Consider the following 21773-nt stretch of genomic DNA (forward strand, 5'->3'; position numbering starts at 1 on the left):
GATGGAATGTTAATGGAATCCTCACCAGATGAGTCTCCATAGTCCAGCAGTATGATCCAATGACTGGCTCCAAGGTCCACCTAGCCACCTGTTTTGCTGTCTGATAATAAGTAATCAGCCTAATTAGACTAAGGGAAGTTCCTACGCTGCATGCCAAGATTTCCAATTTGATCAAATTGCAATCACATTTTTTTAAAACATAAAAAAACTACAACTCCTGATGTTTTATCCATATGTTTTACTACTCAAAGTGCTTGCTAGATGTACCGTAACCTCAGTTGCTACCCAGCCAGATATTTTATACCGACCTTCAATAAGAAAATTGTAGTGTTTAGGCCTTCTGTTCTGCTGGGATAGTGCCGTATGTCATTTAAATCCATCTAACCTAATCAGCACACATTATTATTTCCTAAAGTGGAAATGGACAATCTGTCTTTTTAACAAAGTCTAAAGTTTCAACGTGAACAGTAAAGATATCAGTCTCTTACATGATATTTTATGCCAGTGTTTGAGTTAGTCCTCAAACAACCTCAGATAGGTCAGTTGAGTTGATCTAAGCCAGTGACATTCTAGCCTTTCTAGGACTTTATTTAGAGAACCAGTGTTCGCTCAAGCTGTACAAAGAGTGGGTTAAACAGTAAATATCTTCCCACTCGATATAAATGGTTTCTGATAAAGCTAGAATCCATAAAGGCACAAATATATTTTCCATACAACAAACATTAAAGCAGCAGTAAATATACACAAACTATTTTAATACAATAGCAAGCATAAATGCAAGCACTTTTTTAATTACATGGTGACACCTTTCCCGTGTATCCTTAAAGGGGACCCGTCACCCAAAAAAATTATTCAAAATCCTATTTTATCACATTAGTCAAGCAAAATGAACTTTAATTACACTATATAAATTATTTGAATCTTGCTTCCTTCAGTCTGGGATTTCAAAATTATAGCAAGCAGGCAGGAGCCATTTTGTGGACACAGTTATTAAGACAAGTCTTGTATCATCTCAGAATCTTGTTTGTGCACCAGAATAGGGGACCCGATGTCCATCCCCATGTACTGGTTACTCAATTAAACGGTAAAGCGAACGGCGGAATGTGGGGAGAGCGGTGACATCTAGTAAGTGATGAATGGAAAGTGAAAGTAATTGTCTGCCCCGCCTCTATGCCACTGGCATAGAGTAGTGGCAGACAATATTTGATTGACAGCTAAGATTTTTAAATGATCTTACAACAGCTATGAATGCTTTAATAAAAAATAGAAATTGGATTTCATGTTTAGTTTGAAAAGGACTTTTATTATACAGATTTTTGTGTCTGGGTGACGGGTCCACTTTAAAGGGAGTTCAGTTCAAGTTAATTCTAGTCTAGTTTTGCTCCTACAAGAGCCAAGGTGGATTTAGGGTCGCCACCTTTTCTTACCTTCGGACCAATGACGTCAGAGGCAGGGCTGATGACGTGAAGGGGTGGGTCAGTGACAAGAAGGGGCGGGTCCATGACGTGGCAGCCTGTGATTGGTCAAATTGCTCAGGAACAGGGGACAGGTCTGCCCGATTTTCAGACTTTAGAAAACCGGGCTGGTATTTTGGAACCAGATAGTGGGTCTAAAAACCTGACTTTCCGGTTCAAAACTGGACAGGTGGCAACACTAGGTGGATTGTAGCTAGGACCTGATCTCCAACTGCCAGGGTCGGACTGGTCTGCCACAACACCAGAAATGAAGGGCCCAGATTGACAGGAAAAATCCCCATTATCACATGTTTTATGCACCATAGGGCTATGTAACCTCTATATGTACTGTATACCTTTTGGCACTGTCTACATCTAATTATTGTGAGAGTAGGTCCAGGATGTCAGGTCCTCTGGTGGCTTAAATGGATTTCAGTACAAATTTAAAAAATAAGGACTGGGAATGGTGTTTCTTGCTCTGTGCACCCAACATGGAAGAGACACAAGCAGCAAAAATTGCAAGAGAGGGAATTAATGAGAACCACTAGAACACTCAGAACTTGCAAGTTTGCAACAAAATATATCTGGAACATATCTACTGTATATGCCAAAGTTTATTTAGAGGCCCCTATTATGATCACATCAGCCTGATTTGGTCCAACAGATAGGTGGTGAAATGGGCTGTCTGGTGACTTTTCCAAATGAGCAGATCATTATTTGTAGGTTCAGCTAAACTGTACTTTCCTCACTCGGCAGATTAGACAGTAATACACCAACAAAAAAATCATTCAAAAGTTCATTCTGTTCCCCAGAGAAAAGTTTCTTTTTTTCTGCAGATAGGGTTTCACAATCTCTAAAGAGGAAGTGCTCACAGTGCCTAAGAGCAAGGCTAAACAATAACCCTGTGGCATAAATGTCAAACAATGTTCTGAATTTCATCACTGGTTTCAGTTTTGCAGGTTTTACCATAGACATTCCAGAGAAATTGGAAATAATGCTGAACAGATGTGATGAAACAGTCAGATTGTCATAACAATCGCTCTTGTTTTTGGTAAAATGAAATAGTTTTCGTCAAGCAGGTACCAAAAGGTTGCGCTTCCCCAAACCTAATTATGCAAACATTATTATTCCCTTGGAAAACCATTAACATTTTCTACAATATATATATATATATATATATATATATATATATATATATTTTTTTTTTTTTTTGAAGACAGCTCAGTTGACAACCTTTGTCAAGCAACAGAGGGCATATACAGAAGCTCTTTGTGTGTCTGTTCAGGATTGATTAATACACTCTGTCATTCCCAAAGACCTCTAGAAAGGTAGTACAGTATATGATCTCTGCATGGGTTTTATCTTACAGCAGATATAGAAAAAAACATTTTAATGCTATTCTATTTGTTTAAGGAAGATTTTTTTCTTTTTTAAAAATTGTATGAAGACAGATTTAAACCTTAGCCAGGAACAAGTGACAGCAGCCCCTTCTGCAGAGCACTAATGCAGAAAGGAACACGTGTAGTTTTGTGGGATTTAATGTATGAATCTACCTTTATTGCACATCAACAGAGAAGTTCAAAATCAGATTAACTGGCCAGACCAGAGACTAAGGGCAGCAGGAAGCTGTCGTCTCTCACTGTTTGCTCTGCCTCGCTTCAAAGGCAATCCCCATCAATACTCCAGGAACAGTTCAACTTCAAAACCTATCTTAGGCAAGCCCCTAAGGTAATATCAGTTCTGCTACCGAGTAATGGTTTTAGCAGACAATCTGTAGATTCTTTTATAGCAGTGAATCGCTACTAAAGGAAACTAAAAGCAGGAGGAAACGTTTATACCAGCAAGAAAAAGGCTTTGGTTCTTACTGTAGAAGAAAACCACAAGCTAAATAACAGCAAAGATAATATAAGAAGCCAAATACATGGTTACATAAACATAAAGGTTTCATGATTTGCCTATTAGTATTCTTGTGCTTAGCACATCTATCTTAAGGGTTTAAGCACACGGGCAGATTCGGGGAGATTTAGTCGCCTGGCGACTTATTGCCTTTTCTTTGGGGCGACAAATGCCTTTCCCTTGCCTTCCGCCTGCTAAAATGAAAAACCGCCTGCGGCAATGCACTTGCGATGCTTCGATTTCCAAAGTCGCCCGAAGTTTCCTCGTGAGGCAACTTCGGGCGACTTCAGAAATCAAAGCACCCCCAAGAAGAGGCGATTATTTGCCAGGCGACTTCATCTCCCCGAATCTGCCCGTGTTCTTCAACCCTTAAGAGCTGAGGTTCTGTGGTCAATGGCAACCTGGCAACTAACTGTGAGGAGTTTATATGTTTGTATTAGTTTCCTCCAGTTACTCCTGTTTTCTTCTACACTGCAAAAAACATATAGGCGGATGAACTGGCTCCTGCTAAAGTTCAACCTGATGTGTGGTGTGTTTTTAAGCGCCATGGACTGATGTGAAAGACACGAGAATTACACGAGCAGCCAGTTAGTCTAATAGTACTCAACAGTTAATACTATGATGGGATTCTGAGTTCATTCTTGCCCACATCCCATCCTACCTAGACTACTTCAACCTAATACTTACTTGCTTTGCAACCTTCCAACTCTTACTCTTCAGCATACCCCTAAACCGTACTGAAACTTCTTGCTCTAACCTAAGAGAGAACGTGTTCTTCTGCTGTAAAATGTATTGTGACAAAGAAATTGGTATCAGTAGAACTTGACCTCCGAACAAGGCAACCACAGCCCTTTAGCAGTAAAGATCGGTGCCTCCAAAGATGCCCCAGTAGCTTAGCATCTTCAGGAGCTCTGCCACAATGAGGCGAGTTTAGAAACTCACCTCAGGAGGTGCTAAACTAGTTACTAGGGTTGCACCTTTCCTGGAAAAAAATACCAGCCTTCCTATTTATTTAACTTTTTTCCCTATTAATAACATTGGGATCAACCATCATAAAATACCGGCCAGGTGGCAACCCTACTAGTTACCAGGGTGGCAAAATGCTGCTTCTGTAACTTTAAATCAACTTTCCGGTTTTCAAAACGGAAATTCACTCTTCTAGCTCAGAAGCGTAATTGCACTCTCTGCGCTAGCCTCCTGGACCCCTCCGCCGACTTTGTGGACCCCATCCAGTGCATAAAGGTGAGTGTGCAGGGGAGGGAGGCGGCAGCAGCATTAAGCTGCTTCAGGTGGGGGAGGGGCCAGGATCAACCCTGCCCATCTTCTTGTCTGCTCATTCACTGCACATGCTCTGTGCTGCTGTCACTTGAGCTTAGGGACCAATGCACAAGAAATTAAATATATATCACGCAGGTGTCACAATAAAAAGCTTATTAGTAAATAATTCAGATTATATGTACGTGCCAGCTCAGAAACCAGCACAATTAGCAGTATAATTTAATAATCAGTATGATGCTATAGCAGGGATCCCCAACCTTTTGAACCCGTGAGCAACCAAAACTTGTCTCCAAGCCTGGAATTCAAAAATAACATTCTGCTTTGAGGCCACTGGGAGCAACATCCAAGGGGTTGGAGAGCAACATGTTGCTCAAGAGCTACTGGTTGGGGATCACTGTGCTATAGCATCAGCTTATACGTTTATACATCAGCATACGTTTCTGCTTGATGAAATGCAACAACCCCTAAGCTTAGCTTCTCAACAGCTGCTCAATGCCCACTGAGCATGTGCGTGTCACAGACACTCCTATCAAAATCCAGGATGGGAAACTCTAGTGACAACTTTGAAGACCTGGATCATTACTACTATAGAGATGCTGATCCGATAGGCTGGTTCAATAAGTTCAGATAATAAAATATGCCTTATTCATTTTAAGGGTTGAGTTCTCTTTTAAGTTGCACTGTATAAAGATATACGTATTAAGAGCCCAAGCACTTACATTTGGCCTTGAAAGAGTTAAGTATGAAAACATCTTTTGCAAAGGTCCTTTAAGGTTCAGGCTAAGGGGCTGAATCAAATTAATTAAAAAAAAAAAAAAAAGCCCCATCTTTAATTCACACTTTCTTTCAGTCCATTGCATTCCAACAGAGGTCAAACTACATGGACTAAGGAAGCAGAAATCACCCTAAGTGGAATTTAAATGTTAAGAGCAGATTTTGCAGATGTGACTTTCTGGAACTTGTTGCTAAATGTAAATGCTACACAAACAAAGGCAGCAGAAAACTTGTGAACAGTTTAAAGTTCTAGAAGGCAAAGAACAAATGAGTTTGCATATGTAACAGCAGAATTGATTCTGGATTTTTCATGAGGTGCTTTATATAAAGGCAACATAGCCCAATTACTGTTGCTTTATTTTATATACAGTTCTTGCAAAATGTGTAAAGACAGTGCAATATATATATATTAGCTTTAGATGTTATTAGCTATATTTAAGGGTACTATGGATATATTGTCACATGTTTTGGGCCATGATGAGTCATGGGTCGTTTTCAACCTCAGGGATATGTTAGTTAAATATTTTAACTGATCGATAAATGACAGTCCATTAAGATAAACAGATCCCGCAATTCCATGTAAAACAAGAATTCCCATCAGTAAACTGAGTAGCTTTGACCTAGATGTCACAGGTCAGGCAAACACATATAGTCACATAAAACAGTCAACTTAGGATAAACACTACAGCAAGATGGATCACTGTCACCTCACATGCACTGTAAGGGTACCCTAAGGGAAGGATTAAGTAAACTGCCCTTCTGTAGAAATGGTAGGAAATTCTACATAGCAGCTTGGAATATCTACACTTTTCATGGGGCAGGGAGTGTTTTCTGACATTTTTGAGTTACTATCGACTATATACAATTTATTACATTCCTCCATATATATATTAAGAGTGAGCCCAAAAGCACCGCCAGAATGAGGTTGCCACAAAATGTTACAAAGGACACATTGTAGTTTACATGAGCAAATAAAATCAGGGATATGTCTAAAATATTATGATCATTTACCTAAAGTGAAAAGTTTGCTACAAAATCAACCCACCAGCCTATTTAAAGCCATCCAAAGCTGATCCTCAAACTCAACCCCACAACACATGCAGTGGGGAGTCACACAGTTAAAATTGGCCAAACTTGGTTTGATTTTAGGCATACAGGATGTAACTAGCTAGCTCCTGTGCACTAACTCATATAAAGATCTATCATATAATATCATATAATAATCTCTACAATGCTTTTATTTACCAGTAGGTATTTCCAGCTGACACAAGGTCACCGATTCTGTTTAGAAGAAAAGATATTCCGCCTAAATATTCGGAAGGGGTTTTTTTTCAGTGAGAGCTGTGAAGATGTGGAATTCTCTCCCTGAATCAGTTGTACTGGCTGATACATTAGATAGCTTTAAGAAGGGGTTGGATTGCTTTTTAGAAAGTGAGGGAATACAGGGTTACGGGAGATAGCTCATAGTACAAGTTGATCCAGGGACTAGTCCAATTGTCATTTTGGCAAATGGAATTTTTTCCCCCTCTGAGGCGAATTGGAGAGGCTTCAGATGGGGTTTTTGCCTTCCTCTGGATCAACTGGCAGTTAGACAGATTAAAAAAAGTTAAAAAGTTGAACTTGATGGACATGTGTATTTTTTCAACCTAACTTGCTATGTATATCTGTTTACTTGATGAGGCTGCCAAACACAGCAATTGATCACCAAAATGGTGTTTAAAAATGAAGCTAATTTAATTGCTTGGCTTCCTCTCCGCTCCCTATGCTGGGTATCTGGGGCAGATGAACCCCCTCAATTTGGTGAGTTTCTTTTCATTTGGTTTCCGTAGTGCTGTTTCTTTCTTTAAATTGAGTGCCTGGCCTCCTGGCAAATGATTAAATAATAATAGGGTTCTACCTGCTGGAAAATGACTGTATCAGTGTCCCAATGTGATCCTTGTTAAATGGAAATTTTACAGCTGCTCATCCATGACCAATAGTTTGTGATATATATTGATCAGACAGGCTATGTTTTTGTGGCAATAAGTGGGTGAATTGTTCTACCAAGGCAGCTGATGTCAGATGGTGTACAACCAGCCTAATGTCAAATGTTGTTGTCACGGTCTGCACCCTAAATTCAGAACCAATGCTAAGCACCCTGTTCTCGGCTCTTGCTTCTGCCGGCTTTCACCTCAGGAGGAGCCCTCGGCTAATCGGATCCTGCCAGGTCTTATTAAGAGAGGTGCCAAGCGAAGGGTTCTGAACAAGCAAAGGGGCACAACGGTAAAGCAGAAGTCTTTTGGGCAGAAGGTCGCAGTACAAGGCGTAGACAGAAAGCAAAGTCAAACAGGCCGGGTCGGGGCAGGCAGAGTACAGCAGAGTCAGGCAGACAAGGGTCAAACCAGGAGATCAATTAGAAGGGTTACGGATACAGGAGAGTCGATTACCAGGCAGGGTCAGGATTCCAGAAGTCAGGATAGTCATAACAGGCAAGGGTCACAACAGGTATTCAGATAACAGACAGGATACGAATCAGAAGCACTAGGAACTTGCTAACCTATTCAAACCTATAACGGGCAAAGATCTGCAGACAAAATGCTCCTTTTATACCCCTTTAAATCTCGTGCCATTGCGCGTTGACGTCACTCACCAGCGCGAATGCGCCTACAAAAGAAGCAGAGGCGAGCCGCACGTGCCCTAAGAGATGACAGGCATGGAGGCAGAAGAGCCTCGTAGCAGGCGTCCCCGCCGAGGAGGTGACAGGTGTCCCTGTCAACCCCCTCCCTCTAGACCACCAGGGTGAGTCGTTACAGTTGTGTTTCTCTGTTGGGGACATGGGGGGAGGAGAAAATGCCAATCCACTCCAATGGCCTTCATGTTCAATTTGCACCAGTAGGCAGGCCATCTGCCTGACAATGTTGACACAGGGAAGACTTTGGCCTGAAAAGGGGCAATCCCTTGTGTGACATATCCTTCAATTGCATTGCTATGATTGCCACAGCTTTAGGCTGACAGATGCTTATTTTACAATCTCTGTTCAAGGAAATGGTTGATCCTTGGGCTGATAATTTCATGTGGAGTCAGATGAGCATTCTACACATGTGTCAGGAAGAGCCATCTATTGGCCCTGTTTCTATATATGTATATATATATATATATATAAATATATATATATATATATATATATATATATATATATATATATATATATATATATATATATATTTGAAAAGGCTTGATTGGCACTAGAATTTGATCAGCCAAATCACAGGGGAGTTCACTTACTCTAAGTTTCACAATTATTTTGCCTATATTAAGAGCTAAACAACACTGCATTTATGAAGAAACATAATATTATACATTGATTCTGTACATGAGTATCAATACAGAAAAACAACATATCCTTGAATGGTCACTGTCATTTGTCATTTGCTAGAGAATGATGCTAGCACACAGACAAAATAGGGATGACCATGGGCACTAATGTTACAGGGCAACCCTTTTGAAATAAAAGAATAACAAGCTTTCATAACATTTTAGTTCCTTTTTCAGGCTGATTGCCATGGGCACTAATATCACACCAAAGTCTCTTACAAACACCCTTTGAAGTAACAGAGAATTAATTTCCAAATGTACAGAGTACAACAGTGATAACATATCCATCAGTTACTTCCGACAGCATCAGGCCTCCACGTGCACTGGACACAAAGTCTAAATCCCTTGTGGGGAGGAAGAAGCATATGGTGTGTGAATTCAAATTCATGAAGCCTGAAGCACAGCAGGCTACAATGACATACTACAGGTCACAATGATCTGAATCAGGAATCGAGCCAGACATCCTTGGTTCAGAGTTCAGTGTCTATGATATTCTCTCTATTTAATACATCTACAGCTTGTCAGGGATGCAGGGGGGTTTAGCCTAAGCCTTTGCAAAGCTGTGCTAGTCCTTCAACTAACTATCAGTTTCTTAAATTTAAGGTGTCACTCACATTTTTACATATAAAGCCGAGTTGTATTATCTGACCACAAAGTCTATGCATAAATTATTGGGGGAGGTATAGAAACCACTGCCTACACAAGCATTAGCTTACAGCAGTGATCCCCAACCAGTAGCTCGTGAGCAACATGTTGCTCTCCAACCCCTTGGATGTTGCTCCCAGTGGCCTCAAAGCCGGTGCTTATTTTTGAATTCCAGGCTTGGAGGCAAGTTTTGGTTGTATAAAAACCAGGTGCACTGCCAAACAGACCCTCAATGTAGGTTGACAATCCACATAGGGGCTGCCAAATGGCCAATCACAGCCCTTATTTGGCACCCCAAGAACATTTTTCATGCTAGTGTTGCTCCCCAACTCCTTTTACTTATGAATGTTGCTCACGGGTTCATAAGGTTGGGGATCCCTGGCTTACAGGGTCTTTCTCTGGGCCTGCAGAAAAGCTCATTTTATACACCAGAAGGCTTATAGACCATTATCATGTTTTATTTTCCTCTCTGTAATATCATTGTCATTAAAGAATGGCAAAGGAGTTGCAGCAGCAACTGTTGCTGAAAGTGAAATCTTTTCTCTTAACTTAAGTGCTGACCTTGTGGCCCCAGAACATTCTTTTTCAGTGACAAGATCGCCAGAAGCTTCATTCTACCGGCTTGGATATACTTACCATGTAAGCAACTATGCAGAACACATTTTATCAGCCTTCATTTAGCCCATAAAGACACAGTTGTCTCTATGCCTAATGCAAATATGCTCAGCTTTGCAGTGCATTACATTATTCAAAGCTGATGCAAAAGTGATCTCTTAAAACTATTTTTATAAATGTGTGTATGAGAATGCACGTTCTTGCAGGTGTTGATATTTTGAAAAAAATAAAAGAATATTTTCTCTACCTTTTTAATCAAATTCCCAGAGTGATGTCAGTCCCAGGGGTTAAGTGACACCACTCCCGGGTTATGATATGATCTAGTTCCCAGAATGATGTCACCTCTGGCCTGCAGCCAGAGTCCCCAACCTTTTTCACCTGTGAGCAACATTCAGATGTAAAAAGAGTTGGGGAGCAACATAAGGATTAAAAATGTTCCTGGGTGGTGCCAAATAAGGGTTGTGATTGGCTATTGGTAGCCCTTTGTGGACTGACAGCCTACAGGAGGCTTTGTTTGACAGTACACCGGGTTTTTACACAACCAAAACTTGTCTCCAAGCCTGAAATTCAAAAATAAACACCTGCTCTGAGCCCACTGAGCGCAAAATCCAAGGGGTATAAAAGAAGCTTTTCTGCAGGCCCAGAGAAAGACCCTGTAAGCTAATGCTTGCATAGGCAGTGGTTCCTATACCTCCCCCAATAATTTATGCACAGACTTTGAGGTCAGATAATACAACTTGGCTTTAGATGTAAAAATGTGAGTGACACCTTAAATTTAAGAAACTAATAGTTAGTTGAAGGACTAGCACAGCTTTGCAAAGGCTTAGGCTAAACCAACCAGCATCCCTGTCAAGCTGTAGATGTATTAAATAGAGAAAATAACTGTATCAGTGTGCCAATGTGATCCTTGTTAAATTGAATTTTTAGAGCTGCTCATCCATGACCAATAGCTTGTGATATACATTGATCAGACAGGCTATGTTTTTGTGGCAATAAGTGGGTGACTTGTTCTAGCAAGGCAGCTGATGTCAGATGGTGTACAACCAGCCTAATGTCAAATGTTGTGTTTTCTCTGTTGGGGAGATGGGGGAGGAGAAAATGCCAATCCACTCCAATGGTCCCCATGTTTAATTTGCACCAGTAGGCAGGCCATCTGCCTGACAATGTTGACACAGGGAAGATTTTGGCCTGAAAAGGGGAAATCCCATGTGTGACATATCCTTCAATTGCATTGCTATGATTGACACAGCTTTAGGCTGACAGATACTTATTTTACAATCTCTGTTCAAGGAAAAGGTTGATCCATGGGCTGATAACTTCATGTGGAGTTCTTTGTCTATGCAATTCTGAGTCAGATGAAGATTCTACACATGTGTCAAGAAGAGTCATCTATTGGCCTGTTTCTATATATATATATATATATATATATCTATATATATATATATATATATATATATATATACATATAAATGTGAAGAGACAGCACTCCAAGGATTTAACGAACAATGAAAGTGTCAAAAATAGGTAGGTTTATTGAATCCGACCTTTCAGTTCCTCACAGGAACTTTCATCAGGGTATTTCCCTGATGAAAGTTCCTGTGAGGAACTGAAACGTCGGATTCAATAAACCTACTTATTTTTGACACTTTATTTGTTCGTTAAATCCTTGGAGTGCTGTCTCTTCACATTTTTAGATGAAAAGCTCTTCTCGCACTCCCTGGCCTTCGTGTTGATTGCCCGGTGCACGGTGACGTGGGGTCGGCACCCTCCAACTTCAAATAGGTAAAAAAATCACTGGCACTCAAAGGGCAGGTGCAAGCAGGGACAAGCCCTTGCGTTTATTCACAGAAAAAGCAAAGTTTCGGGGTCAGACCCCATGCTTGATAAAGGGGTGTGACCCTGAAACGTTGCTTTTTTCTGTGAATAAACGCAAGGGCTTGTCCCTGCTTGCACCTGCCCTTTGAGTGCCAGTGATTTTTTTACCTATTCTTCACATTTTTATCCATTTACCTCTTGGATTAGCACCCAGGTCATCTCTACCTTATGGTGTGCGGACTATATGTATTGCTGTATATATATATATATATATATATATATATATATATATATTTGAAAAGGGTTGATTGGCACTAGAGTTTGATCAGCCAAATCACAGGGGAGTCCACTTACTCTAATGATTAAATCGTTTGACAATTATTTTGCCTATATTAAGAGCTAAACAACACTATATTTATGAAGAAATATAATATTATACATTGATTCTGTTCATGATTATCAATGCAGAAAAACAACACATCTTTGAATGGTCACTGTCATTTGAACTTGGAAAAGTCTACTTAGCTTTGATTTGCTAGAGAATGATGCTAGCACACGGACAAAATAGGGACTACCATGGGCACTAATATCACACCAAAGTCTCTTACAAACACCTTTTGAAGTAACAGGGAATTTATTTCCAAATGTACAGAGTACAACAGTGATAACATATCCATCAGTTACTTCCGACAGCATCAGGCCTCCACGTGCACTGGACACAAAGTCTAAATCCCTTGTGGGGAGGAAGAAGCATATGGTGTGTGAAGATGGACACCACACAATAAGAGTCACTTTTCACACAATAAAACCGGTATTGTGCATCTCCCTCATAGACCTTGCCCTGTAGAAGTATAATTCAAATTCATGGAGCCTGAAGCACAGCAGGCTACAATGACCGACTGCAGGTCACAATGATCTGAAGCAGGAATCGAGCCAGACATCCTTGGTTCAGGGTTCAGTGCCTATGCTATTCTTTCTATTTAATACATCTACAGCTTAACAGGGATGCTGGTTGGTTTAGCCTAAGCCTTTGCAAAGCTGTGCTAGTCCTTCAACTAACTATCAGTTTCTTAAATTTAAGGTGTCACTCACATTTTTACATCTACAGCCAAGTTGTTTTATCTGACCACAAAGTCTGTGCATAAATTATTGTGGGAGGTATAGGAACCACTGCCTACACAAGCATTAGCTTACAGGGTCTTTCTCTGGGCCTGCAGAAAAGCTTCTTTTATACACCAGAAGGCATATAGACCATTGTCATGTTTTATTTTCCTCTCTGTAATATCATTGTCAATAAAGAATGGTAAAGGAGTTGCAGCAGCAACTGTTGCTGAAAGTGAAATCTTTTCTCTTAACTTAAGTGCTGACCTTGTGGCCCCAGAACATTCTTTTTCAGTGACAAGATCGCCAGAAGCTTCATTCTACCGGCTTGGATATACTTACCATGTAAGCAACTATGCAGAACACATTTTATCAGCCTTCATTTAGCCCATAACGACAGAGTTGTCTCTATGCCTAATGCAAATATGCTCAGCTTTGCAGTGCATTACATTATTCAAAGCTGATGCAAAAGTGATCTCTTAAAACTATTTTTAAAAATGTGTGTATGAGAATGCACGTTCTTGCAGGTGTTGATATTTTGAAAAAAATAAAAAAATATTGTCTCTACCTTTTTAATCAAATTCCCAGAGTGATGTCAGTCCCAGGGGTTAAGTGACACCACTCCCAGGGTATGATATGATCTAGTTCCCAGAATGATGTCACCTCTGGCCTGCAGCCAGAGTCTCCAACCTTTTTCACCTGTGAGCAACATTCAGATGTAAAAAGAGTTGGGGAGCAACATAAGCATTAAAAATGTTCCTGGGTGGTGCCAAATAAGGGTTGTGATTGGCTATTGGTAGCCCTATGTGGACTGACAGGAGGCTTTGTTTGACAGTACACCTGGTTTTTACACAACCAAAACTTGTCTCCAAGCCTGGAATTCAAAAATTAGCACCTGCTCTGAGGCCACTGAGAGCAAAATCCAAGGGGTTGGGGAGCAACATGTTGCTCACAAGCTACTGGTTGGGGATCACTGAGTTACAGGGTTGTTTCCCCAGAAAAGCCCCTGCTGGTCAGATAGCCAGTCTCAGGGGACATTGGAGGTTAGAGGGTCTGGGAGGGGTAAGGGTCTGGCCAAGCAGACATGCAAAGGTCTCTAGCACATTCTTACTGCTTTAAAAAAAAAAAAAGAAGGTCCTTTTGTCAAATGCGAAATGAAGTCAGTGTTTTCTCATTTGACTGTTGGCAAGTTCATGCATATTGGGCACTTCTCTGAACTTCTTTCATATTCATTTTCTAACTCCATAGGTTTGGTAATTCACTTTTTAACCGTCTCACTGAAGCTGCTCTGTTTTGCTTCTTTTGCAGGAGGCCACGTCAGCAGGAAACCCTGCTAGCTGCCAGGTCACATTCATAACTGTCTAGAGCAGCCAGCAATAAGCACAGTCCTGGTCTTTTCCCTTCTACAAGCACACAGTGCTCCAAGTCTGGAAATAAACTGCAGCCCAGAATCATGCACACAAACTGATATTTCCATTTCCCATCTAATGTTTTGTGAAGTTGAACTTCTCCTTGGATTGTGTCACTATAGGAACCATTTCTGTGCCACACCGAGACGAATGGCATTTCCAATACAAATGTCCGTGCTGACTTTATTTACATCATATTGATCTATAACCCCTATAAAAGTACATGGGCAGAGATCAAGTGCCAAGCTGGTTATACTATACTGAATAAGCAAGCCATTTGCTTGTGTGTGGTCCAAAATAAATGCCTTCTTGGTGGCATCTGTCCCTGTATGCAGCCCACAGTTGCCACCATGTCACTGGCCACCTTAGCATATGTAACACTGGCTGAGGGTAAAAGGGGTTTGACAAACACAATTTGGCTCCCTACAAGTTAAAGATTTGCTCATTAGCAATAGCACCACTGCCAAATGTAGGAAGGATGGGATGCCATTTTAGTAAATAAAAACTAGATAACACAAATATGGCTGCATGGTGCTTGAAACCATCAATGGAACCAACAATGGAAGGAAATGCATGAATCTCTTGCATATGTTCTAGAAACATCTATACTTTGTTAGACATTAATATTTAAACTTTAAAAACATATAATTTGACTTTTAACCAAAGACCTTTGATTCCCAAGGGGCTGTCCAACTGATGGCCAGTGGGCTAAATAGAGGCCCCAAAAGAATGCTGCGGCCCTCAGTATGCCCATTGACTCCATTTACTCTTATGGATTGTTAGGCTATATTTCCACAATATGGAGGAAGCTGAATAAGCACTGCCCTAGAAGAGTAGATCACACGGCCAAATGGCAGCCAGAAAAATCCCTGCTAATATATATATATATATATATATATATATATATATATATATGCAGAAAGAAGCGACACTCACAGGTTGTTTTTCAGTGCAGATAAGTTGTGCTTTATTCCACTCAACGTTTCGATCCCTCACAGGGATCTTCGTCAGGAGATTACAAACAAACAGCCAGACCCACTCTGGCTGTTTGTTTGTAATCTCCTGACGAAGATCCCTGTGAGGGATCGAAACGTTGATTGGAATAAAGCACAACTTATCTGCACTGAAAAACAACCTGTGAGTGTCGCTTCTTTCTGCAAATACTTACCCACTTTGGCTGGCACCCAGGAATCGAGTTAACGGAGTGCACCTTTGGATTTCGAATATATATATATATATATAGAATTTCGAAGCAGACAGCACCTCATGTCAGGTAAGCCATTTTGTGGCTGCCCCTGTGCACGGAAAAAATTAGTGTATAATTCAATCAAGAAAAACCAGCACCAGGGGACTTCAAGTATGCAAAAAAGTTGTATTTAAAACATATGTATCACCGACGTTTCGGTCCCTGTTGGGACCTTTTTCAAGGGAAAAAGGTCCCAACAGGGACCGAAACGTCGGTGATACATATGTTTTAAATACAACTTTTTTGCATACTTGAAGTCCCCTGGTGCTGGTTTTTCTTGATTGAATTATATATATATATATATATATATATATATACACACACCACAGTCAAATCCGCCGGCACTCATGTGTGTGAGAATGATGATGCTTGCGTGCAGTCCAATGTGATAGTGATAGATCCAACAAGCCAAAAAGGTCCGCACTCGCAGGTCTTATGTAGAAACAATTGGGTCAGTGAGAAACATCAGTCTCCAATAATAAAATGACCTAATTGTTTCTACAGACCTGCAAATGCGGACATTTTTGGCTTGGATCTATATATGAATATATCAACTGGCAGTCATGGAAGTGGTGGCTATCAGGTTTACAGCTTATATGTTATTCCGTACCTGGATTGGAGGCTACAAGGGTGCAGGTATGATCTAGCCGAATAAGCCATCGTCTGTTTTTTCTAAGTTTCCCGCATTGGGATAGTAGGAGTTTCTCTGCTTTTATTATTACAAAAGAAGGGGATATAATACCTGCTATGTTTTTATCTTCACACGTTTGCACGGAGAATTGTTGGTATACACTAAACATTTGGTTGTTCTAATCTACAGTATATATAATTGTATAGCGATAACTGTTTATAGTTATTCCTCAAGAGTAGGAATGCACACTATATATATATCTATATATATATCTATATATATATATCTATATATATATATATATATAGATATATATATATATATATATTTATAATACACAGCAAGCTGTCTGATAGATAGCATTGGAAAGAGTTGCAAAACACTTTGGGGCAGATTTACTAAAGGGCGTAGTGGTGATCACTAGCGAAAATTAGCCAATTTACTAACAGGCGTAGAGGACAATTCGGTAGTGAATGAGTACATTGCTAGCAAAGTTTTGTTTTGTTTCGCTAGATGAATTTTCGCTCAGACGAACAATCGTTACTCCGCAAATTCACTAAAATGCGAATTTTAGAGAACGTTACCTCTTTTGTCATAGTTTCCTTCGACCACCTTAGACCTGGGGGCAAACTAATAAGGTGAAGTTACATCCTCTTTGCTTATATCAGTGACATCATATCCTGTGTGCCAAAGAGTCATAATTTTTTTTTTAAAAACGCTGGCGTTTATTCATATTTTATTTTTGCCATATTTGCTTTAGGGTGGACTCATGTCTAGGGTATTAGAGGATCTCTTTTGTCTTTATTTTGCTTCTTTGGACATGTTACCGGTAATAATAAGTGGCTACTTCAAACATTTGCAGACAAAAGTTATGTCCGACCAAAGCTAGTGACAGTCTCCCTCTGAAAATCGTACGATGGGCAATACATGCAGAGATATTACCCGGAGCCGACAGAAATCTTTTAACCTGTACCATCGACCAAACAAACGATCTCCGCCGGACGAAAAATGTGGGGACTCTCCACACACGGTACGAAAATCGAGGATTCGTACAATCAGATCTTTGCGTCTATGGCCAGCTTAATAAAGACATATATACAGTACGATCTATATGTACCCGCCCTATTCAAATTGACCTAATCGTAAAAGTACTAACAAAGTTTCGCTAGGCAGAAACGAACATTATCGAAAGCTCGATGTGAAATGCTCGCTCTGATGAATTTACACTAGCGAAACTTCACCAGCGTTCTGCTGCCGAAATGCAACTTTGCATTTTAGTGAATTAAGCGAATTTGCACATGATGAAGTGGAGAAGTTTGGCAAAGCCTTCGTAGGCGAAAACTTGCCCTTTAGTGAATTTGCCCCTTTGGCTCAATCAGACCAGTCACACAAGGAATCAGATGCCTATTTAGCCCTAATAAGTCACATGGAAAGAGCTTTCAGCATAAGTATACTCCAGAACTAGGCAATATACCACTCAAGCAATGATCACCCAAAAATGCAATATGAAGTACGGTTGGCTAAAATGACTTTGGGTGACCATGGATGGCAATGTCTAGTGACTCACCTAGGTGGACACTCCAGTGGTTACAGCAGGGTCTGGCTAGTAATTAAGAACTGAGTAACCCTCTGTATAAACACCAGCATGACAGGCTTCTCTTGCAATGCAGTAAATAAATACTCAAGGTGAGATATTAGGGAACATATAAACCTTTGGAAGTTGGTTAAAAGACTTCTGTCTTACGTTCCAGTAATAAAATAAGAGCGTTTTGCATACTTTTCTACTCCCTAAAGGCTAACAACATTTTTCAAAGATAATTTCCTTTTAAAGCCACAGTTCTAGCAGTTTAAATATTCGGGGAAAATAATTAGGCAATTATCTATAACTGACTACAATTTCTTCCAGGATCCAAGCAACTTTATAGACAGCATGGCAGTTACTTACTGAATGTACTTTTTGCACTATACATGCACACACATGTTTAACTAATACATATCAGGCCAGTCTAAAGGAAGTCAGTAATCATCCAGCAGAATGAGCCACGTGGAGACCACTTAGATATCAAGGATCAGCTCTAAACTAAAGGCATTATTAGTATGGAACAATTGTTACTTGAACTCTCAAAGGCAAACAAATTGCTGTTCCAAAATGAGATGATATATATATATATATATATATATATATATAATTGTATTGTAAGCTGGGAAGCAAATTTCTGTGTATTTTATCCACAATGCAGCACTTGTTACAGTGACTGGTACTACCAGTCTGCTTTTGCAAACCATTAAATGCCAATTATTTATTTTTGGAACAAAGAAAATTTGTGCCAAGAGAAACCTAGACAGGCCAGTTTTGAAAACACAAGATAAGAGGTTAAAAACATAACTCAAGATAGATAAAAATAGCTGTGAGTCTGAAGTGGTACAGGGTAGTAACTTTAAATAAAATTAGCTTTTTAAGGTGGAATGCAAGTCTTTTCCTCTAGGCACAGATATAAATACAATAACGTTCCTCACATTTCCAAATAAAAACAGGTACAAGCCAATGTTTAGCTTCTTCTAGATTATATTCCAAAGATTATTTTACAGAAACTCAAATAGCCCCAACTTTAGGAATCTTTTATGGAATTTAAGTCACATTAATTCACGCTAAATTATTTCCTTACTTTTTTTTACTGCATAACAATAGGCGTAACAGAAAATAGAGACATTTTTTAATTGGTTTGGCATTAGATAGAAAACAGGAAACAACATTTTAAAAATATTAATTATTTGCTTGAAATGGAGTAAATGGGAGATGGCTTAAATTGGAGCTTTCTCGATAATGGGTTTATGGATAAAATATCCTATACTTGTGCTTTTATATGGATTTTTAATAAAATCAAGGTTATACTTTTATACTTTTTTTTATCTTTTCCTTATGATAATCTTAGCAGAGCTTTTAAGAAAATGCCTATAAAACACATTATAACATCAGTAAAATTGTTCATGTCTCCCATAGGCACCTTAACCCCAATAAAGCTGTGCAATGGGAACGTTTTCATGCGTTCCTCTCTATTTTTACAATGTTAGCCCAATTCAGCTAGAATAGAATATATGGGTAAATGCTGTGTTGTACTCATAAATGGAGTGTTTTACAGGAATCTGTTTTTATAGATTGTGCTAGTTATCTCATGCAAGTGTGAGGGAACATCTGACAGTGTTTCTATTAACCAAAAGTACATGTAAAAAATCATTAATACGCTTAATATATGTGACAATTTCACTTGTAAAAATTTAAAGAAGACTGGCCCAATAACAGCACAGTTATGTAGGTATCTTGATCTAATCACTGCATATTATCATGAAGGTGCTTCTATAGACTGATTTTCCAATTCCAAAAAACATTGCCTTTGCCTTAATATACCAAATGGAACCATGACAATGTGTTCATCTTCACTGCCCCATAAGAGCAAATAAATATATATACCCCTTAACTGCTATCACTATAGCTACCAGAAAGTGTTCTACACCAGGGGCTACCAGCATATAAATGAGTCCAATCTAATGGTCTCCATCAACCAGTGCTTTTTTATATACACACACTCAGCTGCTACTTACAAAATGTAATTTTGGAAGAAATAACGTGAAACATAGTCCTACTCTCCACTCAAGCTCAAGTTTGGGCTTAATGCATGCCGATAAATAAAAAAGTAATATTGTAGATTTTGGCAGGAACAGGATATAAGTGAGATTTTTGAGAGCAGAAATTAAGCAGGAATCAGGTTGGAAGAATGTATAACTGGCAGGAGGACTTAGCAACTGAAAGACAGCCTTGGAAAAACAAAGAAGGAAAGTGAAAAAATTCCTGAATCAGACATGGCACACTTAAGTGGACTTGACTGGAAGGCAATAACTAGGTTATAAAATGGAAAGTATGTCCTATTTCAAAGAAGTGTTTTTAATTACCCCTAACTACACAGCAAAATATAAAGGTTTAGTTTATTGTGTGCAAAGACATTCCTTGAGCTGGAGCTTCTCACAACACATAGAGAGAGCACAGCATTTATAACCACTGTACTGTTCTGCATTTCAAAGAGACAAACCAAAAACGAATATTATTCCGATTTTATGCCATGAGAGGGTCAAGAAAACAATTCAGGCACAAGACAGGTAACTAGATTTAGTCATAGGGAGACAGTGCCTGAAGGGCATAATGGACAGAAACAGAAAAAAAAACAATATTGAGTTCTAGAGATTCCGCACCTGAAGGTAGCTACTTTAAGGGGCAGATTTATCAAGGGTCGAAGAGAATTAGAGGGAATTTTCAAAAATTTCTAAATTCAAAGTAATTTTTTGGATACTTCGACCATCGAATAGGATACTACAAATTCGATTTGAAGTAAAATAGTTTGAATATTCGACCATTCGATAATCGATAATACTGTCTCTTTAAAAAACTTCGACTTCAATACTTCGTCAAATTAAACCTGCCGAAGTGCTATGTTAGCCTATGGGGACCTTCTAAAGCAGTTTTCTACGTTTTTGGAAGTCGAAGGAAAATCGTTCGTTCGATGGATGAAATCCTTCGAATCGTTCGATTCATAGTATTTCATTGTTCGTTCGATTTTACTTCGACCACAAAACGGTCAAATTCGGTGTAAAAAACTTCGACTTCGATATTCAAAGTCGAAGTAAAGCCATTCGATGATCAAATTTCGATGTATTTATCACTTCAAAATTCGGCCCTTGATAAATCTGCCCCTAACCGTACCAAAACAGTTAACAGCATTCAGCTTTAGTGAGTTTGGGCCTGAAGGCAGTTAGTTTACCAGATAGAAAAAGGAGACCTTTTAATGGCTTTCAGTTGCAGAGGGCTTTATATAAAAAAAAAAAAGCTATATTAAAAAGCCCAGCAACGCAAAATGTAGCTTAATCCAAATGTAGGAAGTAGAAAATAGATTTTAGGATTATTATCACGTTTTATTTAAAACAAATAACACAAAACACTGTATTATTAATTTCAGCTTGGGCAGTTGCTTGGGCAGTTGCTTGGGCAGTGACCCTAACTCAAAGAAATGTATGGACATTCACCAGGTGAGCCCATCTCTCGACCACCCTTTTTTTGAGTGACACATTCCTGGCGAAGTCGAATGAAAGTCTGTCTGCATCATCTATTCCCGAACCATTTTAAATTTATGAACAATGCCCACTGATGCTGTGAGCGGTGTCCCTAAAAGGCAGGAATTTTGAACTTGCATTACTATGAAAAATATATCCATTTACCCCCATTTATGCCCTGTTCCTTAGGGCGTGGTATAACAGGTGCCCCTTTTTGCACCCCCTAAAAGGGGCACCTGTTATACCATGCCCAAAAGGAACTGGGCATAAAACCATTAACTAAGATAACTTCTTTGATATTATTGTTAATTCTGGCAGTGTAATTTTATCAATATATATTTCCAAAGGAATTGGCACAATATTACAAAAAAATATTTTTTCAGCACAAAATTAATAAGATGAATCAGGGAGATTTCAGTTTTGTGAAGATATGATTATAGGAGAGAAAGAGGCTT

General features: G+C 39.3%; 1 protein-coding gene across 2 annotated transcripts in view; it reads right to left on the reverse strand.

Annotated features, from left to right (window-relative positions):
* The window catches only part of fndc3b.S (fibronectin type III domain containing 3B S homeolog), a 190444-nt gene that overhangs the window by 112077 nt on the left and 56594 nt on the right, over positions 1–21773 (reverse strand). The gene's annotated exons all lie outside the window — the stretch shown is intronic.

This window comes from Xenopus laevis, chromosome 5S, assembly GCF_017654675.1.
Source record: "Xenopus laevis strain J_2021 chromosome 5S, Xenopus_laevis_v10.1, whole genome shotgun sequence".
In the NCBI taxonomy this organism is placed as follows: domain Eukaryota; kingdom Metazoa; phylum Chordata; class Amphibia; order Anura; family Pipidae; genus Xenopus; species Xenopus laevis.